This window comes from Chrysemys picta, unplaced genomic scaffold (genome assembly GCF_011386835.1).
Source record: "Chrysemys picta bellii isolate R12L10 unplaced genomic scaffold, ASM1138683v2 scaf365, whole genome shotgun sequence".
Lineage (NCBI taxonomy): Eukaryota > Metazoa > Chordata > Testudines > Emydidae > Chrysemys > Chrysemys picta.
Window position 1 is genome coordinate 348 of NW_027053072.1, and position 15692 is coordinate 16039.

General features: G+C 58.1%; 1 long non-coding RNA gene across 2 annotated transcripts; it reads right to left on the bottom strand.

Annotated features, from left to right (window-relative positions):
* Positions 1 to 763: 763 nt before the first annotated feature.
* Positions 764 to 10326, bottom strand: LOC135978656 (uncharacterized). 2 transcript variants are annotated; one of them, XR_010596040.1, is made up of 4 exons: positions 6182 to 10326; positions 5386 to 5569; positions 2161 to 2240; positions 764 to 1475 (listed from the first exon to the last, which is right to left on the bottom strand). It is a non-coding gene; the product is annotated as an uncharacterized LOC135978656 (long non-coding RNA). The 2 variants fall into 2 exon arrangements; XR_010596039.1 differs by lacking the exon at positions 6182 to 10326 and having other exon boundaries at positions 5386 to 5934.
* Between the last annotated feature and the right edge of the window lie 5366 nt (positions 10327 to 15692).

Sequence of the window (15692 nt, forward strand, 5' to 3'; positions counted from 1 at the left end):
TGCCAGTATCATTAGCTACTGGGGGGTGCATAGCCTGGAGTGCAGGTATCCAGGGAGAGGCAGAACCCCGGGAAGCGCTAATGCTGAGACACTCGGGCAGAGAGCGGGCACTAAGCAAGGGGGGTCTGCAGGGAAACAATGCGCAAGGAATTACCTTGACCGAAGTCCCTGTCTTCCGACCTCGTCTCAGCACCAGGTACTCAGCGTCCTCGTCCCTGGCAGAGGAGCGCTTCTCTGCGAACGCCAGGAGCGTGTCTGTGGGGATATACAGCAGTGCAGGGACCCGATAGGTGACCCCACTCCGTGGATCCTGGTGGAAGAGAGTCACCTTCCCAGAGCTCATCGAAGCCTTGATCATGATGTCTTGACGTACCAGAGACCTCAGCTGGGAGAGAAAAGGGATCAAGGGGGTTAAAACAATACTAGTTACGGAGCTTCTCTCAGCCACAGAGCTGCACCCACCTGCTCAGACAGGAAACGTACTGGGCTCCTCAGACAGAACAAGTAATAACCCTGAGCCGTAAAGGTCGGAGTGTATTAGCTGCGTGCTGCAGAGCTCAGCCATACGTGGTTACAGCCCACCTCCAGCTATGCACATCCTTATTTCAGTTTCCTTTTGCTGCTATTTCTTTTGCTCCCAACTCCCCAAAATGGACTTTGTTTCCTCCATGCTCTGCCGCTGCCGCCCAGAGTTTCCCCACACACTTCAAAGGGAGATGGGGCAATTTAAGCCCCACATTGAGGTTTTGTAGATAACGACGGGAGAAATGCGATCACGACATTTTTAATTAAAGTGTCAGTGAAAAACTTTGGCCTCTTTTTCAAACACCTCCACGAACAACAGCTCGGAGGGAGGGAGTGCAGAGCCAGGAAGGGAAAGAAACAGAAAGAGAAGCCCCCAGGGATCAACCTAGATTAGAAGAGGGACATTTTACCTTTGTTAAAAAAGAACAAATGCTGGCCACAGCGAAACATGGATGAAGGCAGGATGGCCCTGTGGTTAAGCCACAAGTCAGGTGATCTGGCTTCTCTTCCCATCTCTGCCATAGACTCACTGCACCAGGCAACCAGGTCAGGGACCAATGCTGCAAGGGGCTCAGCACAGACTTAGCTCCTACTGATTTCAATGAGATCAGGATCCAGCCCTGATCAGCAGGGGTTGGGGGCCAGGACACTGAGTTAGGGCCAAATTCTGCTCAGTTACACCAGAGTAATTTCTGGCTCTGGGTTTACACCAGCGTCACAGCGATCAGAACCCGGCCCCCACTGTCTCCAAGTGACAAACAGGCACCTTCCTCCAAGCCCAGACTTTCCCAGCACCAGCCCAGGGCAGCAATTTACCGTCAGCCGGTGCCTGCCCTGCTGGAGGGAATCCACACAGCGCTGTCTCCAATGCAGACCGGCTCTGGCCTCTCCCTCCTGGCCCGGCTTTCTGCTCTTTCCAGCGGGGAATGGGACAAACTAGACCAGGGAGCCTAGAAACAGCAAGAAAAGTGAAAGTAGAAGCTCTAACCCTGGCAGGGATTCAAGCCCTACTGAGCCAAGCCCAAGCCCCTCCCTATGCCACTGCTCCATCCAGGATTCCTGCTAAAGAGACGTGCTACAGCGCCCCACCCCCAAAGCGGCCTCCGCACCGCCCCCAGTCATGGCGAGTCCCCCCCAACAGACCTGCCCCCCACCTCCCATTGCACCGAGTCCCCCTGCCCCCATCAGACCTGCCCCCACCTCTCATTGCACCGAGCCCCCCCACCCCCATCAGACCTGCCCCCCCCACCTCCCGTTGCACCGAGTTCCTCCCCGCCCCCATCAGACCTGCCCCCCACCTCCCATTGCCCCGAGTCCCCCCGCCCCATCAGACCTGCCCCCACCTCTCATTGCACCGAGCCCCCCCACCCCCATCAGAGCTGTCCCCCACCTCCCATTACACCGAGTCCCCCCGCCCCCATCAGACCTGCCCCCCACCTCTCATTGCACCGAGTCCCCCCGCCCCCATCAGAGCTGCCCCCACCTCCCATTACACCGAGTCCCCCCGCCCCCAACAGACCTGCCCCCGACTCCCCATTGCACCGAGTCCCCCCCGCCCCGTCAGACCTGCCCCCCCACCTCCCATTGCACCAAGTCCCCCTGCCCCCATCAGACCTGCCCCCCGCCGCTGCTCACCGCACACTCTGCTCCGCACTCACGGCTCTGCGGGGCTCGGGCACTGCAGGGCACTGGGAGCAGCAGGACCCGCACACACCCTAATTGGAATCGATATGAGCAATCACTCGAAGAAGAAAAATCGCTTCCCTCGATCTGCTGGCAATGCGCCTGCTAATACAGCCCAGTATGCAATGGGGAGTGGGGGGGGGCAGGTCTGATGGGGGCTGAGGGGAACTTGGCTCATTGGGGGGGAGGAGCCAAGAGTCCCCTCGCACCTCCATATTGTACCGAGTCCCTCCCGCCCCCATCAGACCTGCCCCAGCCGCCCCTCAGCACAGACTCTGCTCCTCACTCACGGCTCCACGGAGCTCGGGCACCGCAGGGCGTTGGGAACAGCAGGACCCGCTCCCTGCCTGTCCCCGGCTCCCCCCTCCCGCGGCCGGCGTGCAGCTGAATCGCTTCCCCCGGCACCGGAGGTAAATCCTAAGCTGCTGGGAGAACCGGGCTGCTCTCGCGAACTGCCCAGATCCTGGCTGGTGTAAAGCCCCGTGAACCCCGCAGTCCCAGGGGTGACCCTTGGGGGGCTGAGCCAGTCCCTGGGCTCAGCCCTTCTCACCCAGCGAGCCCCAGCCAGGGTCCCAGGCCAGCAGGGACCATTGTGATCATGAAGTGTGGCCTCCTGCATCGGCCGCTTGCCCTCCCTGTTCGATATTTCCAGCTCTCCCAGTGCTTCACAGCAGGGGGGGATCTCCTGGCCCTTCCCCGGGAGATCGATGGGAAAACTGAAGCACGGAGCAGGGCGGTGACCTGCCCCAGGTCTGGCAGTGAGTCAGGGGCAGAGACCGGGCTAGAACTCAGTCCTGGGGCTTGTGCTCTAACCATTAGGCCAGGCTGTTTCCAATACCACGTGCTGAATTTTCACTGCATGCCTTGGCCTCTCAGCTGCACAGAGAAAGCCCTAGCGCTGCTCATCCCAGACAGGCAGGCTCCCAGCGTGGGAACCTGCCTATCTGGGGCCACCGCTTCTGCGCCCCCCGTTATCCTGTAGCACCTCTCATTTCCACCCCTCAGTCAGTCCCTCCCTGATTTCCCGCATCTGGCAGTCTTGCTTCGCCACCTAGTGGCGCTTCTCTATTTTGAAGTACGTGAAGGAGAGGAAGGTGATCAGAAACAGCCAACGTGGATTCATTTCACCAAGGGCCACTCATGCCTGACCAACCTGATTGCCTTCTATGATGAGATAACTGGCTCTGTGGATATGGGGAAAGTGGAGGACGTGATATATCTCGACTTGAGCAAAGCTTTTGATACGGTCTCCCATAGTATTCTTGCCAGCAAGTTAAAGAAATAAAAATCTGGCTAGATTGTTGGGCTCAACGGGTAGTGATCAATGGCTTGATGTCTAGTCGGCAGCCGGTATCAAGTGGAGTGCCCCAGCAGGGGTCGGACCTGGGGCCGGTTTTGTTCAACATCTTCATTAATGATCTGGATGATGGGATGGATTGCACCCTCCGGAAGTTTGTAGATGACACTAAACTGCGGGGAGAGGTAGAGCCACGTGCATAGCCATCGGAAAGCTTTTCCCCTAGCAGCACCCGTCAGGTCAGCTGTGGAGCCCCCTGGAGTGGCGCCTCCATGGCGCTTAACATAATGACTCTGCCAACCCGGTGCCTCTCCAGTTCCTTCTTATCGCCAGTGACGGTCATTGGAACTGTGGCGTCTTGCTTTGAAAGTGCTCCACGTTTCCCTTGCTTCTGATTCGGACTGTTTGATTTTACAGTTGTTTAGTTAAAAAGAGAACTAGATAAATTCATTAATGGCTATTAGCCAGGATGGGTAAGGAATGGTGTCCCTAGCTTCTGTCTGTCAGAGGGTGGAGATGGATGGCAGGAGAGAGATCACTTGATCATTACCTGTTAGGTTCACTCCCTCTGGGACACCTGGCATTGGCCACTGTCGGTAGACAGGATACTGGGCTGGATGGACCTTTGGTCTGACCACCAGGCTGAGGGTGCCCAGTCCAAGGCCTCACGCTCAGTGGCGTCCGAGCCTAGGGTGCCGGAGGCAGGAGCCAGTCCAAGGCCTCACGCTCAGTGGCGTCCGAGCCTAAGGTGCCGGAGGTAGGAGCCAGTCGCCCCACCCCTAGGGGTGCAGAGGAGTCGGCGGTCGCACCACCTCCTCCAGAACACACCACAGTTCCTGAGCCAGACGCTGGAGTGGCTGGCACGGTGCTAGAGGTGGGGCAGGAGGTCCCCGAAGACCAAGAAAGTGTGGCAGACCCAGTTCCTCCACTAGCGTCCTCGTCATCCTCTCCGGACAAGGCAATGGCAGGCACCTCTGTCTCGGGACCGCCCCCTATAGATAGCCGTGCCCACCAGGAACTCCTGTGCAGGGTGGCACGGAATATGAACCTGCAGGCTGAGGAGGTGATAGAGCCGAAGGACCCTATGGTGAACATCCTGGCACCAGGAGGACCATCCAGGGTCACCCTACCCCTCATCAAAACTATACAAGCCAATGCAAAGACCATTTGGCAGACCCCAGCCTCCATCCCTCCCACCACTAAGGGTGCGGAGAGGAAGTACTTTTTGCCCTCCAAGGGGTTTGACTACCTGTTCACACACCCACAGCCTTGCTCATTGGTAGTGTCGGCAGTAAAGGAGAGGGAGAGGAGAGGCAGGGTCAGCAAGCCCCAGCGCCTAAAATCTAAGGACGGCAAGCACCTGAATTTATTTGAACACAAAGTTTACTCCATGGGGGGCTTGCAAGTCAGGATTGCCAAGCAACAGGCAATCCTGAGCAGGTACCTTTAACTCCTGGAACTCAATGCTGAAGTTTAGGGAGCGGGAGAAGTTTGGGGCAGTTGTCGAGGAGGGCAATGTTAGGTCAAGGAATAAAATATGGAAAGGCTGCAGGGAACTGCCCAACAAAAATATAGTCCTTTACTGCAAGCTCCAGTATCTATCACCTGGTTGGTAGCCAAGCTAGCCCTCCTTATGTAACCTCCCTTCCCCTCCCTCTGCTGGAATGAAGCAAGTGGAATCAGATGTATATAAACCGAACACATTTTGGGGAAACTGAGGTACATAAATGGGAACGGGAAAAATGCATAAAACAATAACAGAAACTTATTCTCTCTGTAAGAGTATACTACTGTATCGGTACAGTAACTCAGAACATCTGTGGCCTGAAGCCAAGACCCAAACTAGACCCCCGTGGAGTACAAACGGTAAGTAAACATACAATGTCACCCTTCTGATGGTCGCTCAGGACCTCGATCCTTTGGCTCGTACAGAGCCTCTGGAGAGGAACTCTGAGGAGATCCCTCGATGACTCGTCCTTCTCACTGGCTCCAGATGACACGGCAGCAGGCTCATGAGATGACAGCGGGTGTTCACAGGCGAATGACAACGGTGGAAGTTAACTGCTGCAGATGGTAAGTAATAGCTGGAGATGGCACTTGTCCGGAGTTTCAATCACCTGTGGAAGCAAAACCCGCGCGCACCTGCCACTCGGATAGGCAGCCCCGAACTGAGGTCACTGCCGCTCTTCTATAGACTCTATAGCGCGAAACCCCTCAGGGAAACCCCATAGAATCCCCGGGAAAATCCAGTTAATACTGGAACTTGTTTACTACTTGAGCCACTGCTGACTGTTGGAAAGGGCGGGAAAACACTCCAACTGCCCTCCTGATCACATGACCAAGTCCTCCATTTTATAGGGTTACCATATTTCAGCAAGCAAAAAAGAGGACGGGAGGAGCCCCTGTCCTGCCCTAGCCCCGCCCCTGCCCCTCCCACTTCCTGCCCCCCTCAGAATCCCCAACCCTCCCCTGTTCCTTGTCCCCTGACTACCCCCTCCTAAGACCCCCCCAAACTGCCCCCCAGGACCCTACCCCCTACCTGTATCCTGACTGCCCAAAACCTTCTCCACCACCCCCCAAAAAGCCCCCCCCCGAACTCCCGACCCTCCCCCCCCGTCTCTTGACTGCCCCCTCCAAAATCTCCCTGCCCCTTCTCCTGCCCCCTGGCTCCCTTACCCTGCCGCTCAGAACATGGTGTTGGGCTCTGTGAGGAGCCGGACACATGGCTGCGCTCCCCAGCGCAACACACAACCCGGTCCCTGGCCCTGCACAGTGCTGCCGGAGTGGGGCGCTGGGCTGCAGGGGAGGAGGAGCTGCCGAGGCCGATGCAAACAGGCCGGCTGGCTCAGAATGCAGGGAGGGGGGCGAGGGAGGAGGAGCTCTACAGCTGCTCCGGAGTCCAGCCTGGCAAGCTGCGGGGGGAAGGCTGCCAGAGCCCCATGCGAGCGGCTGAATTTCCTGCAGCCCTCCCAGCCGCTCGCTCTGCTCTGCATGGGGGGGAAATCCCGGACATTTTTAGAGATTTACAAATTCCCCCCCGGACACTATTTTTAACACAAAAAGGAGGACATGTCTGGGTAAATCCGGACGAATGGTAACCCTACCATTTTAGATTAACAAAATGGGTTCCTGTGACAGGTTCTCTGCCCCGTCCCTCTTCCTGGGCCCACTGGCTGTCCCAATAAAGTGCAGAGAGGCTTCCAGTTATGCAGCACCCGTGGCTTTATTTACACACCCAGAGTTCTCCCACCACCAGTGTTGAGCTATATACAAGGCTTGCCGGGTTCGTTCCCTCTTTTCCTGCAGTCAGCCCACAGCTAGGAGCCTGCCTGACATTTCCCTGGCTGCTTTTCTTCTGGCTCCCAGCCCTTATAACTGCTGGCTTGTCAGGCCCGCAGGTGGAGCCAGTCCCCAGGCCAGGCATCAGGTCTGTTTCACCAGCCCCGATCTATTTCTCTTGAGTGGAGCTGGCTGTGCAGCGGTAATGAGGTGCTTTTGCACCAGCACCCTGCTACAGTTCCATACAAACATAATAAATCAGAATACTAATAACCTTACAAACACAGGTTTTAGGGTTACCATACGTCCGGATTTCCCCGGACATGTCCGGCTTTTTGGTGCTCAAATCCCCATCCGGGGGGAATTTCCAAAGAGCCGGACATGTCCGGGGAAATAGGGAGGCATAAGCCAGTGTCTGCCCAGCACGACCCGCTGGGTCCGCAGTGCAGCCCAGCTGCCCCAGCTACAATGCTCAGGTGGGGAACGGGGGGGCTCGGGCTTCCCTCGTGGGCAGGGACCCCACCGACCACTGGGGGACCCTTCCTGTGGCCCCGTTGTCCCGCGCAGCTTGGAACCCGGCGCCGCGGGAGCTGTTTCCCATGGGGACAGACAGGCCGGGGAACGAGGTCGGCGGCAGGAAGGAAGCTGCGGCCGGGGCTGCAGGGACCTGCGCTGCCAAGCGTCTGAAGCCTCCAGCAGGCAGAGGCTGCCGGGGGAGCAGGACAGGCGTGGGGTGCAGAGGCTCCAGGGGCAGGGGGGTGCAGAGGCAGCAGGGAGGTGCAGTGGCTGCAGGGCGAGTGGGGAGCAGGGGTCACAGAGGCTGCAGGGGTGTGGGGGTGCAGGGGCAGGGCAGGCGGGGGGCACAGAGGCTGCAGGGGCAGGGGGTGCAGGGGCTGCAGGGCGAATGGGGAGCAGGGGTCTCAGAGGCTGCAGGGGCGGGGGGGTGCAGGGGCAGGGCAGGTGGGGGGCACAGAGACTGCAGGGGCAGGGGGGTGCCGGGGCTGCAGGGCGAGTGGGGAGCAGGGGGCGCAGAGGCTGCAGGGGCGGGGGGTACCGGGGCTGCAGGGTGAGTGGGGAGCAGGGAAGCACTTAGCAACCCCCAACCAAGATCAGAGCAGGAAGGAGGAGGGGGAATGCAGGGTGCTCAGAGGAGGGGGCAGAGGGGCTTTGGGGAAGGGGCGGGGCTGAGGTGGGGCCAGGGGTGGGGAAGGGGTGGAGTTGGCGCAGGGCCAGGCCCCCGTGGAGTGTCCTCTTTTTTCAGTGTTGAAATATGGTAACCCTACGGGTATGTAAAGCAGCATCCTCCTCTTTGTACTAATGTGGTTTAGGGAAAAATACTGGGGGATGGATAACTTGGTTGATATGAAACTCAGACGAAACCTTGAGTAAAAATTGAGGATGTGGACACAAGAAACTTTATCCTTGAAGAGCACTGTAAATGGAGTGTCTCCATTAGAGCCCCTGTTTCCCATGCCCTTTACCCAGGCGTGCGAGCCACCAGGACGGCCAGAGCCTCCAGCACACGTCCTTCCTCCTCCTCAGTCAGCCCCGACCGAGCTGAGCTGAGCTGCCTCCTTCTATCTGCCCCCTCCAGCTGGAGCATGCACAGCCGTGGGGCAGGGGGCGTGGGGATCTTTTGGGCCCACAGTGATTGGTCGGTCGCTGCTTGCCCAGTGCGGGGTTGATTCTTTCTTTCTGTGACAGGGTGTAAGACAGAAGAAAGACAGATCAGACTAGGTACGAGCTCTGACTCCTAAGTGGGCACACGAATATTCCGTCCCAGGCCCAGGAGGCGAAGAAGGAACTGAGGGTGGGTGGCCCATGCAGACCTGTATAGCCTTGGAGCGGGGCACTGGGAGACGTAGGGCATATGCATGGGTCGAACGGGCACTACTCTGAAAAGTCTCCAACCAAAGCTCCATGAGGTGTACGCACACCTGAAGTGGGCACCCATAGGGACACTACTGGAAGAAGAACGCTATCATTTTATGGTCACTTTCAACCAAGTTGCCTTCCACCTTCAGATTCTCAACCAGTTCCTCCCTGTTCGTCCGAATCAAATAAAAAAACAGAGGCCCTCAGTTACATCCTGCACCTTCTGAAACAAAAGAAAGTGTGTATTTACAAAGAAAAACATATCAAAACGAGGCGCTTCTCCCCCTAGGGAGTGGAGAAACCAAACCCGTGGCAGGTGATAGTCATGGTGGTTAATGCACAGCCGGACAGGGCCCAGACACTGCAGAGAGGAGCAGAGGGTAAGAACCTAGGTAGGACGGAACAGAAGAGACCCCACAGTGTCCCCACAGCGCAGTGAACCAGGCAGGGCCCCACGGAGATAGAACACGATCATGTAATTCAAGAGTGCACCAGCCTGCGGCGGTGCAAAGGGCAGAGATGAGGCTGCACAGGGAACCCGACTATTATTTCCTCACTTCAGAGGGTTTCATTTTTATGTGGGGGAGGCATTTTGAAAAGCACCGAAGTGATTGAGGAGTATGGATTACTCTGGCAGCCAATGGGGCCTGGGCATCTAAATCAGGGGGTCACCTTTGAAAATCGCCCCCTGCACTGATAAAGCTGGGGAGGGTTCGGGGAGGAGGAGGAGACCTGGGGGAGCAGGTACAAAGTGCTCACATTTTGCTAATCGCCCTGCCACAGTCATTTCCCTCTGCTCCTCACTGCTAAGTGCCCCGTGCAGGGGGCGGGGGTGGGGACAGGCTGCCAACTGTGCCACACTGTCCCTGTGTGTAGCACGAGCCGGGCTGCCCACTGCCCTGTGCAGGTACCTTGAAGTGAATGAGGGAGAGCTCCTCTGTGCTATGGGCCCCATCCTCTGCACACAACCGCAGCCCCTGTGCTCAGGTCAGCGCAGGCTGTTCCCACCCGGGTGACACGGACATCCCAAGGTGGCGGGGAAGGGCTGGCTGGAGGCCGGGACACGGCCAACCTGGTCACTGCACTGGGCTGTGGAGCTGGTTGGGTGCGTAACAGGGAGCGCACTGCGGGGTGGTAACGGTGAGTGACCCGTCTGTGTGTGGGGAAACCCAGGGCAGGATTGTACGAGTGCAAACGTGTGTGCGTAGAGACACACACGCACACACACACCCTGTAACTAATCCCATGTCACCCATGGAGCTGCAGATGGCAAGTCAGGCAGAGTGGAAACTGAAGATGACAAGTGGAGCTGAAAGTTAAGTTTCAGTTTCCTTTTCCCCAGCTCACTCTCCCTTTCAGTTCCCCAGCAGCCCACTGCTTCTTATAATTATTATTAGCTACCTGTGTTGTGATAGCGCCTAGAAGCCCAGACATGGACCAGGACCCCATTGCGTCTGGCCCCAAAGAGTCTTCAGTCTGCGACCAGAGACAACAGGAGGGAACCAGCAGACAGACGGGGGAGCACAGGCAGACGATACTGGTCAGCAAAATGGACAGTGGTCTCAGCCCACCAGCTACCCAGCCACTGTCAAGTGTTTTGTAAGCATCACCGCAGAGGAGAGTTTAGCTTCTGATACTGAGCAGCTGTTTCTACCCAGAGGGGACGGTGCGACCATCCTTGTCTCTAAGCAAACCTACCTTCCAGATCTGCTGCCTTCTAACATCCACACAGCAAATAGGCATGGAGTTTCTTCTAACAGCGTTGAGTTCTTGTATTTGCATAGCTGAGGGCCTGTAGTGTGCCTATATCATGATTCCCCTCTTTGCTTTCTGCACCTCTCACTGACAATGACTCACATTTACATGGCACCTTCATCCCCAGCTTGTCAGGGATCTGCTATGTTTTTATTTCATTTACAATAAAAGTAACGGAGAAAACAGAAATAAATCAATTACACCATCTTGGAACATTCCTTTCCCTGCCCTTCGATTGCATCGGGGTGAGCAGCACACGGGCACGTCAAGCTCACAGTAAAGCACCGTGACAGTCACTAATAGAGCAGGAGCCAAGGCTGGAGTTTCGGAATGAGTGTCCAGATTTACCAAATAGCTCAGCACCCAGCAGCTCCCATCGTTCTCAGCTGGGGTCCAAGCCCCCTGCACTATTCTCAGGGGATGGGGTGCGGTGGAATGCTCTATTGTTCTCGGGGCGGGTGCAAGGATGTTTCGCGCCCTAGGCAGAACTTCCACCTTGCACCCCCCACCCCCGCCAAACTCTGTGGCAGCTCTCCACTCCGCCCTAAGGCGCCCACCCCTGCAGCAGCTCCCCACCCCCCCTCCGCCCTGAGGTGCCCCCCCACCCTGGCAGCTCCCCCCGGCCCGGGGAGCCGTGTGGCAGCTCCCCGCCCCAGCTCACCTCTGCTCCGCCTCCTCCCTGACCACGCTGTCGCCGCTCCACTTCTCCCGTCTCCCTGGCGCCGCAAGCCTGGGAGGGAGAGAAGCAGAGCAGGGCGGCGTGCTCAGGGGAGGAGGCAGAGCAGAGGTGAGCTGGGGCGGGGAGTTCCCCTGCGTGCTGCCCCCCATTACTTGCTGCAGGCGGCCCTCCCCACGCCCCCCTGCCCCAGCTCCCTCCGCCTAAATGCCAACGATGACCGGGGCGGCAGAAGATCCGGCCTCCGTGGTCACCGCCGAAGGACCCGAAATGCTGCCCCCCAAATGCTAGTGCCCTAGGCGACCTAATGGGTTGCACCGGCCCTGATTGTTCCCAATGCGGGTGGGGTGAGGAAGATTCTCCATTGTTCTCAGTGGACACTGCTAGCACTATTGAAAAGCGGCCATAGAAGCTTAGGTAGCTAACGGGGTATCTTTGAGGTCTGCTGGGCACTCAAAGAATTACCATAAAGGACCCTAAGCTCCCAGGTGGATGAGGTGGACAAAGGGATGGGGCAGAGGCGTGGGTAAAGGCTCCTTACCTGGCATGTTCAAAAGCCCTCCCGGGGTCCTGTGTGCTTCAACCCCTCAGGGACAGGGACCCCATCAGGTGCAGGGGAACACGCTCGCCCCAGCGCTGCCGACTGGCCAGGCGCATCCAAACACCACGGGCCCCTTCGCGCTGCGATGAAGGGATCAGCAGACAGCCAGGGCAGGCTGGGTGCGAGTGAGGGGGGGTGGGAACTGTCAAGTTTCCCCTGTTGGGGGGTGCTGGAGGGGACGGGGCGTAGATCCACAGGGAGCTTGGGGAAGGGGCAAAACACAGGAAGGTTCTTATCTGGTTGGGGGCTGCTTCAAACGCAGAGCACGTGCCCTGCTTCCAGCCCCGATCCTTTTCCACAGCAAACCTGGGCAGTCAACAGGTACCTGCCCTGGGGCTGTCCAGGGTTGGGGGCCCTTCCCAGCAGCTGTTTGTGGCTGGATGTATCACCACTGGGAGCCGGGTAGAGACCCACCCCCCGGCTGCTCCGGCTCCAGTGCCGCCCCCACCCCGATCCAGGGGCTGCTCCGGCTCCAGCCCCGCCCTCCCCTTAGCTCAGTCCTGCCCTGGGTCAGGCAACTCCAGCTCACACAGGATGGGACCCCGGGCTTCTGACTCCCTCATTAGCCTGCCCGCCCTGTCAATCAGCCTGTCCTGGAGCATTGGCCCCAGGGACTCAGTCTCTGGATGCTGATTTCTCCATGGTCCTTTCCCAGTATTGGGACAGGGCAGCCAAACAACCCCACTCAGTTCCTGTGGGGGGCCAGCAGCCCCCTTACACCGAGACGGCTTCTGGCTGACTTCAGCCCCACTGAGAGTAATGGGAGATAGCAGCCAAAATGGCTGCGGAAAACGTCACTCATTGGCAGTGTGGCTGGTGAGGGCAGGGCCTAGAGGGCAATGCAGGCCTGAGCTAGGGTTACCATACGTCCGGATTTCCCCGGACATGTCCGGCTTTTTGGTTCTCAAATCCACGTCCGGGGGGAATTTCCAAAGAGCCGGACATGTCCGGGGAAATAGGGAGGCATAAACCAGGGTCTGCCCAGCACGATCCGCCGGGTCCACAGCGCAGCCCAGCTGCCCCAGCTACAATGCTCAGGTGGGGAACGGGGGGGGAGCTCGGGCTTCCCTCGTGGGCGGGGACCCCCCCGACCACTGGGGGACCCTTCCTGTGGCCCCGTTGCCCCATGCAGCTTGGAACCCAGCGCCACGGGAGCTGTTTCCCATGGGGACAGACAGGCCAGGGAACGAGCTCGGCAGCAGGAAGGAAGCTGCGGCCGGGGCGTCTGAAGCCTCCAGCAGGCAGAGGCTGCCGGGGGAGCAGGACAGGCGGGGGGCGCAGAGGCTCCAGGGGCAGGGGGCTGCAGATGCAGCAGGGGGGTGCAGGGGCTGCAGGGCGAGTGGGGAGCAGGGATCTAAGAGGCTGCAGGGGTGGGGGGGTGCAGGGGCTGCAGGGCGAGTGGGGAGCAGGGGTCTAAGAGGCTGCAGGGGCGGGGGGGTGCAGGGGCAGGGCAGGCGGGGGGCGCAGAGGCTGCAGGGGCAGGGGGGCGCAGAGGCAGCAGGGCGAGTAGGGAGCAGGGTCTAAGAGGTGCAGGGGCGGGGGGGTGCAGGGGCTGCAGGGTGAGTGGGGAGCAGGGGTGTAAGAGGCTGCAGGGCGAGTGGGGAGCAGGGTCACAGAGGCTGCAGGGGTGGGGGGGCAGGGGCAGGGCAGGCGGGGGGCACAGAGGCTGCAGGGGCAGCGGGGTGCAGGGGCTGCAGGGCGAGTGGGGAGCAGGGGTCTCAGAGGCTGCAGGGGCGGGGGGGTGCAGGGGCAGTGCAGGCGGGGGGCGCAGAGTCTGCAGGGGTAGGGGGGTGCCGGGGCTGCAGGGAGAGTGGGGAGCAGGGGTCACAGAGGCTGCAGGGTGAGTGGGGAGCAGGGTCACAGAGGCTGCAGGGGTGGGGAGGTGCAGGGGCAGGGCAGGCGGGGGGCACAGAGGCTGCAGGGGTAGGGGGGTGCCGGGACTGCAGGGAGAGTGGGGAGCAGGGGTCACAGAGGCTGCAGGGTGAGTGGGGAGCAGGGGTCACAGAGGCTTTAGGGGCGGGGGGGGTGCAGGGGCAGGGCAGGGGCACAGAGGCTGCAGGGGTAGGGGGGTGCCGGGGCTGCAGGGCGAGTGGGGAGCAGGGGTCACAGAGGCTGCAGGGGCAGGGGGGTGCAGGGGCAGGGTAGGCGGGGGGCGCAGAGGCTGCAGGGTGAGTGGGGAGCAGGGAAGCACTTAGCAACCCCCAACCAAGATCAGAGCGGGAAGGAGGAGGGGGAATGCAGGGTGCTCAGAGGAGGGGGCAGAGGGGCTTTGGGGAAGGGGCGGGGCTGAGGTGGGGCCGGGGGTGGGGAAGGGGTGGAGTTGGGGCAGGGCCAGGCCCCCGTGGAGTGAGCATTTGCTGGTCTTGGTTGGAACCAGTGTCCAACTTCAGGGTTAACAAGTAACAATGCACTTAACATTGGCCTCCAGTTTGTAGGATGTGGTATCTTTTGCTTAAATAGAAAGTATGATACGACAGCCATGTTTGTTTGCATAAACTGTGTTGTGTCTCCAGCATTCTTAACAGCCTCATGAAGTACTTCTGGCAGTGACTGGCTTAGAAGGCTTTCAGCAGGCTTGGTGTTTTGCAGCCTTTTCATGTAGTTTGTCAGCTCTGGCTTTGCTGATCGGTCCAGCAAACCAAGCTCCTCCAGTTTTACCAATTGTAACAGTGGGAAGCTTTCCTTCTTCGTAAGCTTATTTGCAAGAGGTGCACCAGCAGCCATGTTTTGTAACTTCAATAAATGGGACAAGTTTGACCGACAAACATCGGGAATTGCCTTTAGATTGTGGAGACTTTCTTCAAGCTGTATTTGTGCTTCAGGCTGTTTGGATGTTTTGAACCTGCAGAGGACAGGTTGGTATATTCCTGGTTCTTGGTATGTTCTTCAGCTTGGTTGGGTTGACCCCTGGGAGGGTGATGGGGGAGTTTTTTCTGGGGGGTGGGGTGTAGGGAAATTCCTGGTGTGGCTGGAGAGGATGTGGAAACCGCAGGAGGGCATTGATATTTATGCTTCCTAGTGAGAGCAGCTACAGAACTGTGCCGTTTCGACACTGACGGAGTAATGCTGGATTCTACGAGGAAAAGGCATTATCGGTGATGTGACTCCAGGGGACCCAGATTCTCTGAGTTTGGTGCATCCAGCTATCATAGAATCGTAGAAGATCAGGGTTGGAAGAGACCTCAGGAGGTCATCTAGTCCATGAAGCTAAGAAGCTATCTGTTACCATGCCGGGAGTCTGGGTAGCTGAGGTACAACCTATCCTGCCTGGCGAAGGCGGAAGATCAACTCAGCACTTACAACAACTAGTAGAGTGTGTGGGTCAACTAGCTGCACCTGCAGATGCTGCTTCAATTCCCCAGCAACCACAAAGAGGGTGGGGGGGAAAAAGTTTCTTGCTACATATGGTCACAGATGGGCCATTTATTACAATATGAATGCAGGGCTAAGAATAATGCCTGGAAGCCATCAGGAAATTAGGGGTGAGGGCTGGGCTTATTGGCCAGACCCTCTGTTATCATGGTGATGGATACGGTGATGGATACGGTGAATCAGAATAGAATAGGGACTAACTGAAGCAGAGCAAAGGCCATTTATTGAAGTAGCATTACCTCTGTTGCTGGTGCTGTATGGGTCACTGTGAATCAGACAGCTGCTGCCTGGTTTAGTGGCTATGGGAGCTGCTGTTTCTCTAGTGACTTGAGAACTTTGAGCAAATATCCCCCTGACCTATCCTCATCTGCTTCCTGTCCACGGAACTGAGGGCCAAGAATTGTCAGTTAAAGGCAAGGCAGATCTCACTGTACATATTGGTGCCTCAGCAGGGGACACCCCTTTGTGGTCACTGATATGGTCCAGTTTGGGAGTAGATTTTTGTAGACTGGAATCCGATGGCGATTCCATGTGCGTAATCAAACATCAGGGTGAGATGAAGATCGTGCTGAATTACACACTAACACCAATGTATCAATTTCATCTTCTGTGATTGATACAACAGTGCC